General features: G+C 45.5%; 1 protein-coding gene and 1 pseudogene across 3 annotated transcripts in view; one reads left to right on the top strand and one right to left on the bottom strand.

Moving 5' to 3' along the window:
- Positions 1-16714, top strand: part of MACROD2 (mono-ADP ribosylhydrolase 2) — a 2798553-nt gene that overhangs the window by 29026 nt on the left and 2752813 nt on the right. The window lies entirely within an intron of this gene.
- On the bottom strand, positions 13798-15812 carry LOC141258324 (metastasis-associated protein MTA2 pseudogene; annotated as a pseudogene).

Here is a 16714-nt window from a genome sequence, read left to right as displayed (position 1 = left end):
AGGGTATGTGCCCTCGATGCAGATTTGATGCAGAGCTTTTTTGCCTCTCCCTGGCAGAAAAAATGCATGCAGATTTAAATGCGTTTTTTTTTCTGCCAGGGAGAAGCATTTTTACATGCGTTTTCGCCTGTTTTTTTTTCGAGCGCTTTTCCAAGCGATTTTGAGCATCACGTGGAAAAGTGCTTGACAACTTTGTCACACAATATAAATCCATGCAACTGGCATGGATTTATATTGTGTGACCAACTTAGATGCTTTAAAATGCTGCATCTATAGTGTGTGTAAAAAAAAAAAAAAAAACTAAACCTTGCTGTGACACTGGTATTGGCACCCTTTACATGATCATAGAATGTTAGAGTTGGAAGGGACTTTCAGGTTAAATTCAGGATTCACTAAACCATCTCAGACAGATGTCTGTCCAGCCTCTGAAGACTTCCATTGAAGGAGACCTCACCACTAGTGTTGAGCGATACCTTCCGATATCGAGAAATATCGGATCGGATTGTATCGGACCGATACCCAAAAAATATCGGATATCGCCGATTCCGATACCAGAAACCAATGCAAGTCAATAGGACAAAAATATCGGAATGAAAATAAACCCTTTCTTTCCTTGTAGGTTAATTCTACATGAAGGAAAACAACGAAGAATAATGTAGAATGTATTGGGGGAGGTGGGGGAGACAATAAAAGCATAGAAGTTTAGCCCAATCAAATGGAATAGCAGGAATTAATATTTTTTTTAAGACGTTCTGAGTTACGGAAATATTGACTATGTTAAGTATTTTTATATTTTGTCAGATATTTGTTTCACTACTTCCATGATCTTCACCTTCTTTTTTTACTTCTCCCACACTTTCTCCTTCATCATCCTCAGCATCAGCATCTTTTTCATCAACTTCTTCTTCATCTTCTTCTTCACCTTCTTCGTATTATTCATTTTCTTTTTTTTTTTTACATTCTTCATATTCTTCTTATTCAACTATTATTCTTCTTCATATTCTACTTCTTCATATTCTTCTTCTTCACCATATTCTTATTTGTGACAGGCATTCCTGTAGTTATCTATAAAAGTTTGAACATTACACCTTTCGTTCTGCCCGTCACAAAAGATTTACAGCAGGATTTGTCCGCGTTCAGTTTGGCCTGCAGCAGCAGGTCTTTTCCAGGAGCACCACGAGGAGGAACGGACTCACCCCCATACACTGCTTAGTCGTCTTCTGCTTATAATTTAGATAATATCTTTTGCTCTAATTTTTAGTCTTATGCTTAATGTTCTTCCTCTTTTTGTTCTGCAGCTTCTTGTACTTCTGCTTCTTGGTTTTCTGTCTCTTGTTCTTCTGTATCTTGGTGGTTGTCTTCTTGTTCTTTGTCCTCTTGGTCATCTTCTTCGGGGTGGTCTTCGGGGTCCTCGTCTTCTTCGGGGTGTTCTTCAGGGTCCTCGTCAGGGAGATCTGACTCGCCCCCTGGAACCGGGCTTCTGTACGATGCTGGGAGTAGTAGTGGCAACCCGATCCCGTGGCTCAGGGTGGTCAGACCAAATTGTGGCAGTCTATTTATCAGTGTTTTGAATGTCCGACTACGCCACCCGTGGATTGCGGTCAGGGATGACCGCCGCTGCAAGGCAGACCGCTGAGGCTTGTGTTGGTGTGCAGCACAGGGATAGGATAACTCCCCACGGGAAGAGTGAAGCCTCAGGGCAGAGTAGATGGATGCTGGGGGTGATAGTGCCGACCACAGTAGTAAAAGTTCGGCGCCAGTTTCAAACAGCTCTGGGTCTTTAATGCAGATGTTATTACTGACCCAACAGGAGTACCGGTTAGGAATGGGCCTGGGTATCTGAGAGCATTCGGGCAAGCCCCACTGGTCAGGGTGAGTGTGTAGGCCTACCGTTCTCTCTATGCTCTTTCTGGCTATCCCCCTCTTCGTAGTGTAATAGCCCACGTCCCTGAGCTGGCCGTGCACTTCTCGCCTGTATGACTTGCGACTCAGGCCTTCTGTACCTTTTTGCTTTCTTCTTGCTATACTGGTCCCTCTGTGTGGCGGGGCCTGCAGGCTTCTTAGGCCAAGGGACCTGAAATCCCTCGCGGGTTGGTTCTCTGCTGCTGGGCTTGCAACCCTGACAGCCTCGGACCCCAATGTCCGGTTGTGTACTTCTCTCAGCCAGGACCGGCTCTCGTCGCCTCTGTCCCTGGCTTGCAGTCTCTCCTCTGCCTCACGGACTCCTCAGCTACAGCTGAACTGTCCCTCCTTCTCTGGGACTAGTCTCAGTCCTGAGCTAGGTCGTCCAGTTCTCTCTAACCCTGCCCCCAGTTCCAGGTTTTATAGGGGCAGCCAGCTCCCCCTACTGGCCTGGGACAGGAGGTGCTGTATGCTAATTGTCCCTAACCAGGGAGCCTCCCTCCTGCTCTCAGACACAGCCTTTAATATTTGTGGCATCCAGGCCTGGGGTGACAGAGATCCAGAGTGATTACCAAGAACCATTTCAAAAAGCTTGAACTTGGAAATGTAGCACAAGGTACAAGAAGGCTGAGGAACTGCTGAGAACCAGCTGACGGTACTGGAACCCGGTTACTAAGCAGGAGGTACCTGTGCCAGAAAGCACTACCAAGGACCAGCAGATGTTGGTGGAACTTGAATACCGAGAAGGAGGCACCTAAGCCGAGGGTACTGGAACTCAGATGGGTAGCCGAAGGTACCCATGAAAAAAAAAGTTTCAAGGCCGCGAGCCAGCCGCAGTTACCGAAACCCACAGTCCTACAGGGGGTGCTTGTCCTATTGGCACTATGGAACCAGCCTTCATTGCCAGATCCCGCAGCCCACATAGGAGTCACCTAAACTGCAGGCACCAGAGAGTCGGCTAACCCGACCGCAACACGACAGGACAACGCATTGGAGGCAAAGTGACGTTGACACTACCCGGAAACAGCTGGCGTGCTGGAACCAGGCTGGGCAGGAGGGAGTACCCGTGCCAAAAACACTGCTGGGACACAGCTAGCGGTGCTGGAACCCAGGGTAAATACTAAAAACAGAGTGGAGCCAGAGGCCTAATTGGAGCAACTTTAAAATCAGTAGTAGACTAGTAGTGTGAATGTGGACAGAGCAGGAGAAATTGCCGTACACACAGCAGGGGAACAGCTGATGTTGCTGAACCCCAATAACACGGCAGCAAGTGTTGACTGTGCAGACGGCACTTCTGAGCGCCAACTGGCGGTGTTGGAGCCCAGGGTAAATACTAAAAACAGAGGAGCCAGAGGTATAATTGGAGCAAGTTTTAAATTAGTAGTACAGTGGATGTGGACAGAGCAGGAGAAATTGCCGTCCACACTGCAGGGGGAACAGCTGTCGTTACTGAACCCCAATAACACGGCAGCAAGTGTTGACTGTGCAGACAGCACTTCTGAGCGCCAACTGGCGGTGTTGGAGCTCAGGGATTACAGTTCAGGTGGTAGAAACATGAACACAACAGGAGACCTGGATACTGTTGCCAACCAATTATTTATTCTGGAAGAGGACTGGCAAATTCATGCGAGATCCAGGGCTTGTTCATTTTGAGAAAAGTAAGCCGGTCAACGTTATCGGAGGATAGTCACATGCGACGGTCTGTTAGTACACCACCTGAGGCACTAAAGATGCGTTCCGATAATACACTAGCAGCAGGGCAAGCCAGCACCTCCAATGCATACTGGCTAAGCTTTGGCCATGTATCCAGCTTACAGACCCAAAACTTGAAGGGGAAGAGCCGTCTGGGAGTACACTGAGGGGGCAAGACATGTAGTCTGTCAGCATCTGACGGAAACGTTGCCTCCTGCTGACTGGAGCAGTCTGTGATGGTATAGACATTTGTGGCGGCGGGGACACAAAACTTTGCCACATTTGGGCCATACTGGTCTTGCCTTGTGCTGAGGCGCTGCTTCTGCTCCCTCTTTGTGCAGAGCTTCCTCCACTGCCTCGACGCTCTGAGCTGCTTTGTAAAGCACTAGCAGCACTGCTCTCGGTTGGAATGGAGAACATGATGGAATGCACCAGTGCGTCTTGGTACTCCCGCATTTTACGCTCCCGGTTCAACGGTGTTATGAGGCTTTGTAAGTTGTCCCGGTAGCGAGGATCTAGGAGGGTGGACACCCAATAATCAGCCATGTTGAGAATGTGGGCGATGCTGCAGTGCCTGAGAAACGACCGCCGCATGAAATCAACCATGTGCTGCAGACTGCCAACTGGCCAAGAAACACTGTCCCCTGCTTGATGCGTGATCTCTGCCTGCTCTGCATCACCCCACCCTCGCTCTAGATACGGACTACTAGATCATTGTGTACCTCCCTCCTCTGGACAGATGTCTTCCTCATCCATTGACTCCTCCTCATCCTCTTCACAAAGTGTCCCCTGCCTAGACCTTTGTGAGGAACCACGTTTCGCAGACTGTACAGAAGCAGATGGCATTTGTGATTCCTCATCCTCCACCTCTTCCAAAACCTCCTCCCTCAGTGCTTGCAGTGTTTTTTTAAGCAGGCAGATAAGGGGGATAGTCATGCTGACTAGTGCATCATCTGCACTCGCCATCCGCGTGGAATAATCGAAGGCATGCAAAACATGGCAAATGTCCTTCATAGAGGCCTACTCAGTGGTGGTGAAGTGTGAACGGCGCGCACTGCTACTTGTTTGCGCCTGCTGCAGCTGGTACTCCATTACTGCTGCCTGCTACTCACACAACCTCTCCAACATATGTAACGTTGAATTCCACCTGGTGGGTAGGTCACATATGATGCGATATTCCAGAAGGTGTAATCGGAGCTGCAATGCGCGGTCTTGCGTTGCTAGAACGCCGCAAGTGAGCGCACTCTATGCGGACCTTGTGCATCAAGATCCGGATAGTCCCTCAAAAAACTCTGCACGACCAAGTTGAGCACATGTGCCAGACATGGGATGTGAGTGAGGTTGCCTAAGCCCAGAGCTGCCACCAGATTTCGGCCATTGTCACACACTACCATGCCTGGCTGGAGATTCTCTGGCACAAACCACATGTCGCTCTGCTGCTTGGCATTCCAGAGCTCCTGCGCTGTGTAGCTTTGATTTCCCCAAAGAAATTAATTTTAATACGGCCTGTTGACGTTTGGCCACGGCTGTGCTCATATCGGTCATCATAACAGGTAATCAACCGTTCACGAGTCGATGTGGAGGTAGACCGTGACTGCTCCTGCAGCGCTGATTCAGAGGAACTGGAGTATGAGGAGGAGTCAATGTGTACAGACTGGATTCCTGCAATCCTTGGAGTTGGCAGAACACGTACAGCGCCACTCTCAAGATCTGTACCCGGCTCCACAACATTTACCCAATGGGCAGTGAGGGAAAGGTATCGTCCCTGTCCATGCTTACTGGTCCACGCATCGGTGGTCAGGTGGACCTTGCTACGGACGGCATTTTGTAGCGCATGTTTAATTTTCCCTCCACATGCTGTTGCAGGGCAGGGACGGCTTGCCTGCTGAAATAAAAGCGGCTGGGCACGCTGTATTGTGGGACTGCCAATGCCATAAAGTTTCGGAAGTTGTCGGTCTCCACCAGCCTGAATGATAGCATTTCAAGGGCCAGTAGTTTAGCAATGCCAGCATTCAGAGCCTGTGCTCGGGGGTGGTTTGCCGAGTATGGGCGCCTTTTCTCCCATGCCTGTGCTAATGATGGCTGTAGACTGGCTTGGGAGTGTGAGGATGACAGGGAAAGTGGTGCTGTGGGTGGAATTGCACTGTGTCTCTGTACAACAGTGCCAGAGATTCTTCCATGGCGATCCTGTGAGGAAGCCGAACCAGCTGTGTGTGAGCTGGAGGAAGAGGCTACAACACGAGCTGAAGAGGTGGTAGGTGGCGCTGTAGGTTGGCCTAGGTCTTCAGTGTGTTTGTGTAACTCCACCACGTGCTTGGTCCGCACATGTTTCCACATATTTGTGGTATTGAGGTTGCTGACACTTTTCCCTCTTTTCACCTTCTGATTACACAGCTTGCATTTGACAAAGCAAATGTCATCTGCAACTGTGTCAAAAAAGGACCAGGCACTGCGAGTCTTGGGAGCGCCCGCTTTGGATTTTGGAAGAGCCATGCTCCTAATGGGTGCCGAAGTGGAGGCTACAGGCAACCAAGTCTGCCCCCTCCCTCTCCCTCCTTTTTGGGCTGCTTGGGGAATCTCTTCCTCAGAGCTGCTCCCACCACCTTCCTGTCCCTCACGCCATGATGGGTCAAGGACCTCATCATCTACACCACCCTCTTCAAACAACTGCTTCTCCTGGGTAGTCTCGACAGCACAGTACGCACCAGAAAGTGGCACCTGAGTCTCCTCATCAGATGCGTACTGAGGTGTGCTGCTGACCATAGGAACTGGCTCACCCGCCTCTTCAGATTCAGAGAGACAAAACGGTTGCGCATCACTGCATACTACCTCTTCAAATTCTCGAATTCTACTTGGCTGGCCCCCTCTTTCCAAGCCAAGAGATTCAGAGAACAGAAGTAGAGATGGCTCCTGTCCAGGGCTCTCTGACTGCCTGGGCAATTTGGCAGGTGGTGAAGAGACAGATGGGTGCTCTTCAGTGCTCAGGACCTGAGAGGATCTGGAACTAATTGAAGTCGATGCTTTAGCTGCCATCCATCCGACAACGGCTTCAATTTGGTCCTCCCGCAGCAGTGGGGTACGGCTAGCTCCTACAAAGCTGCGCTGGCACAGAATCCCCACGTCCTCTCCCTGCAGGCACAGAATCCTCACGTCCTCTCCCTGCAGAAACTCCACGCCCACGACCACATGCCTTACTCCCTGCCTTCTTCATCTTGGTAGACTGATAAAGATAGGCAGAAAAGTACTAAGGGCTTAGTGTGCTTATTCCTGAACAGCTGCTAACAGGTATAAGAAACACTAATTTTATAAAGTGTGGACTAGACTTTAATATGAGCTAATGTGGCCTACACAACTGTAAAGTGGAGTGTTTGGTGAACTTTATTTAGGTTTTTTTTTGTCACAAAGACACTGGATGTGCCCAAAGATGTAATACGGATAGTATCACAAACTTTTTGTAGCTATTACAATGCAGGAAGGTAACCTACAATGCAATAGATGAGGCTACAAAAAAGCTGCAGGGCACAATGCTGCAGAAAGGCTCCTCTATCTACTCCTATATAGTGTGTTTGGAACCAATGTAGCTGAATACGGATGGAACCACCACACTAATAGGATATATCAGGAAAAATTATGAATTGGCAAAAAAGGACAATGTATGAGGCAGTGACGCACGCTGAGCGCACTACAACCAGAAGTGGCTGAAACACACACTACAGGGTGAGCTGCACTCACACACACACAGACCTTGCAGACAGCGGTGAGAACTGTGCACTAGCGCTGCAAGGCACAGCGATTTAAAAGTAGCTTGGGTAAAGCAGAATAGAGTAAATGGGTAGCTAAAACTGTCCCTCAGAACAACAGCGTCCTATCCCTAACTGAATTCACAGCAGAGTGAGCTCAAAATGGCGGCGGCGGCGGCTTTTATAGTGCATCATGACATCATTTCAGCAGTCAATCACAGCCATGCCATTAGTTTACATGCCTACATGCCTAACAGGATGTGCCCACACTTTTAGGATCCTCATTGGCTGAATAAAATGAAACTGGCTCATTGCATTATGGGAACTTCCGATTCCGGTATACGATATTCTAAAAGGATCGGAATTCCGATACCCGATATTTCAATATCAGAATGCTCAACACTACTCACCACCTCTCATGGCAGCCTGTTCCACTCATTGATCACCCTCACTGTCAAGTTTTTTCTAATATCTAATCTGTATCTTCTTCCATTCAGTTTCATCCGTTTGCTTCTAGTCTTTATTTGTGCTCTACAGTGTGACAGCCCTTGAGATATTTGTAGACAGCTTTTAAGTCTCCTCTGTGTCTTCTCTTATGCAAGCTAAACATTCCCAAATCCTCTAACCGTTGCTCTTAGGACACTGTTTGCAGACCGGCCACCATTTTGGTCGCTCTTTGAACTTGCTCCAGTTTCTTCATGGGTTTTTTTAAGATGTGGTGCCCAGAACTGGACACAGTATTCCAGATGAGGTCTGACCAAAGAGGAGTAGAGGGGGATAATTACTTCACGTGATCTCGGCTGTATGTATTCTGTTAATGCAACCCAGAATTGTTTGCCTTTTTTGCTGCTGCATCACACTATTGACTCGTGCTCAGTCTGTGATCTATTAGTATACCAAAGTCTTTTTCACATGTGCGGTTGCTTAGCCCTATTTCTCCCATTCTGTATAAGCTTTTTCATTTTTCTTGCCCAGATGTAGGACTTTGCATTTTTCCTTGTTAAAGACCATTCTGTTAGTTGCTGCCCACAGTTCCAGCTAGTTTAGATCTTTTTGAATCCTCTCGCTCTCTTCTCTAGTATTAGCTATCCCTCCTAGCTTTGTGTCATCAGCAAATTTAATTGAATCAGTTTATCATCAATTCCTTTATCTAAATCATTGATAAATATATTGAACAACACAGGGCCCGGGATAGAGTCTTGTGTTACCCCACTTGAGACATTCTTCCAACTGCATGTTCAACCATTTATGACCACTCTTTGGGCCCGATCACTAAGCCAGTTATGAATCCACCTAACAGTTGCCTTGTCCATTCCATAGTTGGTCATTTTTTCAATAAGCATGGTATGAAATGCTTATTGGTTACAAACCCCTGCTGGCTCTTCATTCTCATAAATGTACTTTCATACATGTTCTTTAATAATTTGTTAAAAAATCTTTCCTGGCTTACGAGTAAAGCTCACAAGCCTATAGTCCCCTGGGTCCTTTGTCCAACCCTTTTTGAAGATGGGGACAATATTCGCTCTTCTCCAGTCTTCTGGGACTTCTCCTGTTCTCTAAGAATTTTCAAAGATTATGGACAATGGTTCAATAATTTCCTACAGTACCCTAGGATGTAATTCATCTAGACCTGGAGAATTGAATTTATTTGTTAGGTAAGTATTCCCTCACTATCTTTGTTTATAGATAGTGTGGATTCTTCTATAACTTCAATAGTACAGTGATGATCGGCTGATGTTACTCTTTCTTTCTTAGAGAACACAGAAGCAAAATAAGAATTTAAAAGTTCAGTCTTCTCTGCCTTATTTTTTACTATTTTCATCCTTTTAAAAATCCTATAGCATCTGTAGGGGTTTAGTCACTCAGGTGCGGTTTGAGGCAAACAGGAGGCATGTTCCTTTAAATGTCCATAATGGTTTATTAGCCTCATAAACTGTTCAAAAAGAAAATGCAAACAAAACAGCCTTTAGTGCAGGCAAAACAAATTTAACAGTCATTTTTATGAAAGTCTCTGGATGGCCTGCACTGTGATAACACAGGCTGGTGTAGCGTCCAGTGTCCTGGCTTGGTCTGGAGACAAAACATACACAGGAGGCCTTCTCCCTCCAAAGACACAGACCATGTGCCAAACAGCCTCCCTTTTATAGGCTGTTATCCACACCCAGAGGTGAGGCATGTGGGTTGCTGGACCCGCCCATTCTCTCCTAGCAAACCGGCTCCCAGGTGCAACAATTAGTCCTCTTAGTGCATGCGTGCACCAGAGAAAATGCTCTGTTACATACCTCCTGTCGACTTCGCAACCATTAGCCACCTTACACATCTTTGACTTTTACTTTTGACATACCCCCAAAATCCTTTCTTATTGCTTTTGACATCTCTTGCAAGCCTTAATTCATGGTCAGCTTTAGCTAATCTGAGGTGTGCCCTACCGGTTCTGCAGACAGCAGCATTCTTCTTTAGATATGCCTCCCTTTTTCCATTTGATATACATTTCTTTCTTCCTTTTTTAGCTTGTGTTTTTAATTCTGTGTTCATCCATCCTGGTTTCCTTAAATGCTTCCTATTCTTTCCTCTTTTAGGGATTGTTAACGATTGTGCTTTCAGAATCTAATTTTTCAAAATTTCCCATCCTTCCTGGACATCTGTCCTTATGGACATCCAGCCATTAAATCCCTCCTATCCTCTTTCTGAGTCCCTTTAAAATCTGCCTTTCTGAAATCCAACCTTGAAGTCTGACTCTTCACAGTTCTTCCTCCCCTAGTTATCCAAAATTCTATGATTGCATGATTGCTGCCTCCTAGGGTCCCAGCCACCTTTACCTCCTCAACCATTTCCTCTCTGTTTGAGGATTGTATCCAAAGGTAGCTGATCCCCTTGTTCTCTCTTCTACTTTTTGGAAGAGAAAGTTGTCAGCAAGAGAGGATAAGAATTTGCTGGACCTATTACTTTTGCCTGAGAGAAATTCCCAACAAATGTCTGGATAGTTGAAATTTCCCATGATCACGAAGTCATATTTCTTGATAACTTGGCTATCTGATGCATAAAGAGTTCATCCAGATCTTAAGCTTGACCAGGTGACCTTTAGTAAACGCCTATAATGGTGTCCTTTCCGTTGTTCTCTCCTTGTATTTTTTACACAAACAGTTTCCACAGAACTCCCAGTCTCAGAAAAGCGTTTATCTCCACAGAGATTGAAGCTTCAAATGTACAATGTGACACCTTCTCCCCTTTTATTAAGTGTTTCTTGCAAATAAGTCGTATCCTTCTAGCCTTGTATTCCAATCATGTGTATCGTCCCACCAAGTTGATGCCAATGACATCATATATCTTTTCCTGCGTTAGTAGCTCCAATTCTCCTTCTTTGTTGCCCATGCTTTGTGCATTTGTATAGAAACATCTTGGTTTGTGATCCCTTTCTTTCTCCAATATTTTTATTATTCTGACTTTTTTGTCTTTGTTCTTCCTTTCCACTTCTAATAGCAGAGCTCTCAATAGTATATGTTTGCTGTATGGCTTTCCCTGGCCTTTTGCTTCCCTTCCCACAATGTTCTACTTTAAAGCTCTCCTGATGAGTGTAGCAAGGCGACTTCCAAATGTGTTTTCCAGTCTTGGTAAGGTGAAGCCCATGTCTAGCAAGTAGTCCATCATATAGGTAATGCACTCTGTGATCCAGAAATCCAAATCCTTGCTGACTGCACCATCGATGTAGACAGTTGTTTACCAGTGGAATCTTGTTCTACCTCCTTGTTCTATGACCATCCGCTGGGAGGATGGATGAGGGGACTACCTGCGTTCCCAGTTCTTTCACTTTTTTGCCTATGTCTTCAAAGTCACTGCAGGTGGTTTCCAGGTCCTTTCTTGCGGTGTCATTTTGTCACCACATGTTTTTGCAGGTGGTCCCCTGTTGGTCTGAAGAGTTCTCATATGCTGTCACACATATCTTTTGACTTTTGCACCTGGAAGACAGCATATTTCTCTTGAGGTTATATCTGGTCTACAGATGGCGGGCTCTGTTCCTTTCAACAAGGAATCCCACATGACTACCACTCTGTTTCTTCTTCACAACATTTTTCTTTCTCCATCCAGGAGGACTAAGTGCTTACAAGGTTGTCATTTGTTGGCAAAGTCTTATCTAGATGTTTTTGATCATCGTTCTCCTGTGTGAGTGCCTGGTACTGGTTCCTGAGTGGTATGGGTGCTGACTGCCTCTCCCGGTCCTCCTGCTTCTCTGGGTCACATGCTTCCATTCTTCTGTTTCTTCAGGTACACTACAAATTTCTTCTCTGTATTCTGAAGAGCTACTTCTGCTCTGTCTAAGAATTTCTCACCTTCCTTAATTTTTCAATGTAGCTATTTTCTCTTTCTAGACTTTTCAACTTTTCCTCCAACAGGGACACAAACTTGCATTTCTAGCAAGTGAAGTTTAGCTTTTCCACTGGTTAGTCTGTGAATATGTAGCATGCAATGGCAGCTCACCAAATGGCTACTGGCCTTTTCCATGTTCTTGATCTAGATGATGTCAAAGCGGTGAAGATTGTGCCTATGATAAATCGCAAGAGGCTGTTCGTTTGTCACAATGGTGAAGATAAAGGAGCTATCTGAGGACATCAGAACTTCTATAATTAGCAAACACAAGACTTCCAAAGGGTATAAGGCCATCTCTAAAGACCTTGGTATCCCAGTTTCAACAGTGTGCAAAGTTATTAAGAAGTTTGCCAAGCATGGAACCATCAAGAACCTCCCTGGACGTGGGGGAAAGAGGAAAATTTATAAGAGATTTCTTCGAAAGTTGGTGTGAATGGTGGGAAAAAATACCATGTCAAACATCTGAAGGCCAACCTGGAACAGTCTGGGGTCATGGTTTCAACAAATACCATAGGCCGCACCATAAACCAAGCAGAGCTTTATGGGCAAAGGCCAAGGAAGAAACTATTGCTGAAGAAAAGACCTAAAAAGGAACGACTGATCTTTGCCAAAGAGTACCTTGATAAACCACAATCCTTCTGGTAAAATGTTCTGTGAACAGATGAAACAAAAATAGAGCTTTTTGACAATGCAAAGCAACAGTTTTACAGATGGCACAATGAAGCTTATAAGGAAAAGAACACCTTACCAACAGTTAAGCATGGTAGAGGATCTATAATGCTGTGGGGTTGCCTTGCTGCTTCTGGTACTGGAAGCCTTGACCATATCACAGGAATCATGAATCTGAAAATTATAAAGAGATTTTAGAGCGGAATGTGCTAACTAGTGTAAGAAAACTTGGTTTGAGACGAAGATCATGGGTTCTCCAGCAAGACAATGAGCCAAAACACACATACAAAAGTGCACAGCAATGGTTGAAAAAAGAAAAAATGGACTGCTTTTTTTTTAAATGGCCAGCAATGAGTTCTGACCTCAATCCCATTGAAAGTCTTTGGGGTGAGCTGAAATCTGCCATTGGGAAAAAGAACCCTGCAAACATTCAAGAGCTTAAACAAGCTGCAAAGGGCGAGAGAAAATTCCAGCTGAGAAGTGCAAGAAGCTTATACAGGTGCATCTCACTAAATTAGAATATCATCAAAAAGTTAATTTTATTTCAGTTCTTCAATACAAAAAGTGAAACTTATATTTATATAGAGTCATTACAAACAGTGATCTATTTCAAGTGTTTATTTCTGTTAATGTTGATGATTATAGCTTACAGCCAATGAAAACACAAAAGTTCTCAGTAAATTTAAAATAATTAGCAAAAAACACCTGCAAAGGCTTCCTACACGTTTAAAATGTCCCTTAGTCTGTTTCAGTAGGCTCCACAATCATGGGGGAGACTGTTGACTTGACAATGTCCAGAAGGCAGTCATTGACACACTCCACAAGGTCCCAGAGTTCCAATTTTCATTTGGAAATCTAAGGTCCCAGAGTCTGGAGGAAGAGTGGAGAGGCACACAATCCAAGCTCCTTGAGGTCTAGTGTGAAGTTTCCACAATCAGTGATGGTTTGGTGATGGTTTGGGGAGCCATGTCATCTGCTGGTGTAGGTCCACGGTGTGTTTTTTTTTTTTTGTTTTTTTTGCACTTCTTTCTCTTATTTTACTGGTGGACCTCATTGTTTCATTGTGCAAAAAAAGCAAAACCTAAAAACAACAAAATAACCCAAAAAAAATACATTGGGGACGCAAGCCAAGAGCATTAGTGCGCCCAACAATTAGAGAAGGGAGTTATATGAAGAAGGAAAAAAATATACATTAAGATAAAAGGACTTTGGTAAAATGAAAGATGGGAGGCGAAAGAGCAAAAACAAGGCCCCGGCGCTGCTAGGTTGGAGGGGTGATGTTTGGGAGCTGGATTTCAAAACGGGAGGTCTTCACTCAGGGTTGGTCTGTCCGCAAGTGAATTCGCCAGTAAGATAAGCACCGAGTGAGCAGTACTGACTAGGGAGGATGAAGGGGACGTTGTTTTCTACGGATGGTAATTTTTTATTTAATTTTTTTTAGTCCCTTAGTCTTCCAAAACAATTGGTTCACTTGTACTGGCAGGATGGGGTGTAGTGAGGGAGGGCAGGAGCCCAGCTGGTCGTGGGGGCAATGGTAGCTTCAACTTCAGAGGCTGATTGGGACGTCGGGCAGCTCGGCGCATCTCCATGTGTGATAGGGATTTTCTTAAGCATCTTGTGTCTTTAGTAGCCACAAAAACGACAGGATTGGGGGCATCGGCAAGATTGAGTTTCTGCCTCTTGACATTGGGTTGATTGCTAGAACGGACACCTGATGAGAAGGAACAACCATTGTCAGAGAATGGCGGAACTACCCCCACGCCAGATACTGCTTCAAACGCTCTTTTGGCAGGTAGTACACCAATAGTGCTGACTCTACTCTGACTCAGTTGATTACGGTTTATTGGAGTTTTTGTTCCCTGAGGAGTCTTCGGTTTCAGCGGTGCTTGAGCAACTAGCTCTTTTACAATGGCTGCCAACGGTGGACGCACCAAGGGCGATATTTTGAGAGGAGTTTTAGCTGCTTTCGGTAATCGAATGGAACATTCTGCTTTTAATGGAATTTGAGTTGATGGGGGCATAGGGTCGCCGTGCAGCTCGTCTAGACTGCAAGATATTTCTGCACATAAGGCGTGCGATGCGGGTTAATTTGGTCGTTTGCAGAAGGAACGTCTGCCGGTTCTTTGCCAATAGCTTAGCACGGTTTGCACTGGAGCTGTATGGAGACAAGCTCTGAGCTTCAGGCCGAGAGAGATGGGTGCGAGGGTGGGCCTCCCCGATATACCGAGTTACGCCTTCAAGTTGGGTTGGCGTTTTAAGTCCTCCATACTTCTTCCAATAAATCCAGCAAGAAGCACAAAGGCGACATTGCATGTTGGGTGGACCCCATGCATACCACTGTGCAGACACTGTGGTGTGGCAGCTTTCACAGGTAAGACCTTTCTGGAATCCGGCTCCATTCAGTCCAGGCTTCGCTCTGACAGAAATAATCTGATTGGGGCTGGGTTTGGTGTAGGTTGGGATGTAGACTTGTTTTAGTTTGCTGTCTGCTTCAGCGGCCTTCAGACATTTCTGCTGGGTGTATCGGTCTGTAGTTTTCCACATATAGTAGAACTGGACAATACTAGCCAGAGACTAACAGGGCAGAAAGTCTTGCAGAATATCATTGAAATCCTTTCCGTATTTTTCGACCGCTTCCTCAAATAACATGCTTCTGATGCAGACCACTCCTCCATCACATCCAGACATAGGACAGGACCTCCTTGAGGGACAAGAGTAGACATGGCGCAAGCAAGATCATAACCGTTCCTCTGTAGTGTATCCATAGTGTGAAACAGAGTGATGTCACGAGAAGCAGCAGCTGCGCTCATATATAAGCTCGGCTGTCTTATTGAGCTGCTGCAGTCCAAGGCTCTTGCGAATGTGCCAACAGCTCTTGCAACCACAAGGAATTGGTCAATTTGTCTGTCAGAGGATTCTCTGGATCCCACACTTTCATTTTCATCTGCTGTTGGTTTCGATTATCAGATTCCCTCTAATTGGTCAGGAATTTCTGCCTGATACTTGGAACCGACCCGTATCTCCCCTTGATCAGCCAGCAGAGTCTTCTGTACTGGATCAAACACCAGCGAGTAAAAGAAGCAATCCTCTTTTTCCAAATACTGACCCAACATGTGTGTGTGTGTGGCCGGCAAGGATTCAAACTGCCGGGACAGAAAGAGCTTGCGGTGTTTCAGCTAGTGTCTCTGTTGTTCGCCCACCGTTGGCTGCTTTGACTCCTCCTCGAATTCCCTTGCCTTGCTGTCGGCCAAGCTGTTCAGGCTGCTGGAGATGTCTCTGCGACGGAACAAGCAGACCACTCTGGCTTCTACGTTACCGTTTGCAGTCTTGTTCAGCTCCTCGATTCTGCATATCAGGTGCGGGTTACTGGAGGAGTTTTCAAAATGTACATAATCGCCCACCCGGTACATATTCGCCACCATCTTTCGGCTCTCCCGCGCACAATAACTCGGTTTCCGGTGCCCGTGGTGGGGGTGGGGAAAGAGGGGGGTGGGGGGGGGGGATACTTCCGGGAAGAAGAAACGTCCACGGTGTTTTATCAAGACCAAAGTTGGTACAGCCATCTACCAGGAAATTTTAGATCATTTCATGCTTCCCTCTGCCGACAAGCTTTTTGGAGATGGAAATTTCATTCTCCAGCAGGACTTGGCACCTGTCCACACTGCCAAAAGTACCAATACCTGGTTTAAAAACATTATCACTGTATTTGATTGGCCAGCAAACTTGCCTGACCTTAACCCATAGAGAATCTATGGGGTATTGTCAAGAGGAAGATGAGACACCAGACCCAACAATGCAGATGAGCTGAAGGTTGCTATCAAAGCAACCTGGGCTTCCATAACACCTCAGCAGTGCCACAGGCTGATCGCCTCCATGCCACGCCGCATTGATGCAGTAATTGATTCAAAAGGTGCCCAGACCAAGTATTGAGTGCATTTACTGAACATACATTTCAGTAGGCCAACATTTCAGATTTTAAAAACATTTTTCCAGCTGTTATGAAGTATTCTAATTTACTGAGATGACTTTTGTGTTTTCATTAGCTGTAATCCATAATCATCAACATTAACAGAAATAAACACTTGAAATAGATCACTGTTTTGTAATGACTCTATATAATGAGTCACTTTTTGTAATGAAGAACTGAAATTAACTTTTTGATATTCTAATTTAGTGAGATGTACCTGTAGATGGCTACAAGAAACATTTAGGAGGCTGTCAGTAATTTCAGAAGGTGTGCAACCAAGTATTAATTAGGGGTGCCTTTATTGCTGCACATGCTGTTTATTCTGTTTCTTCTTTGAAATTTCAACATGGAAGTTAAAAAAAACAATGTTTTATTATTA

This window comes from Phyllobates terribilis, unplaced genomic scaffold (assembly GCF_046119375.1).
Source record: "Phyllobates terribilis strain yellow unplaced genomic scaffold, ASM4611937v1 Scaffold_3__8_contigs__length_932513732, whole genome shotgun sequence".
Lineage (NCBI taxonomy): Eukaryota > Metazoa > Chordata > Amphibia > Anura > Dendrobatidae > Phyllobates > Phyllobates terribilis.
This window is presented reverse-complemented; position numbering and strand designations above follow the sequence as displayed.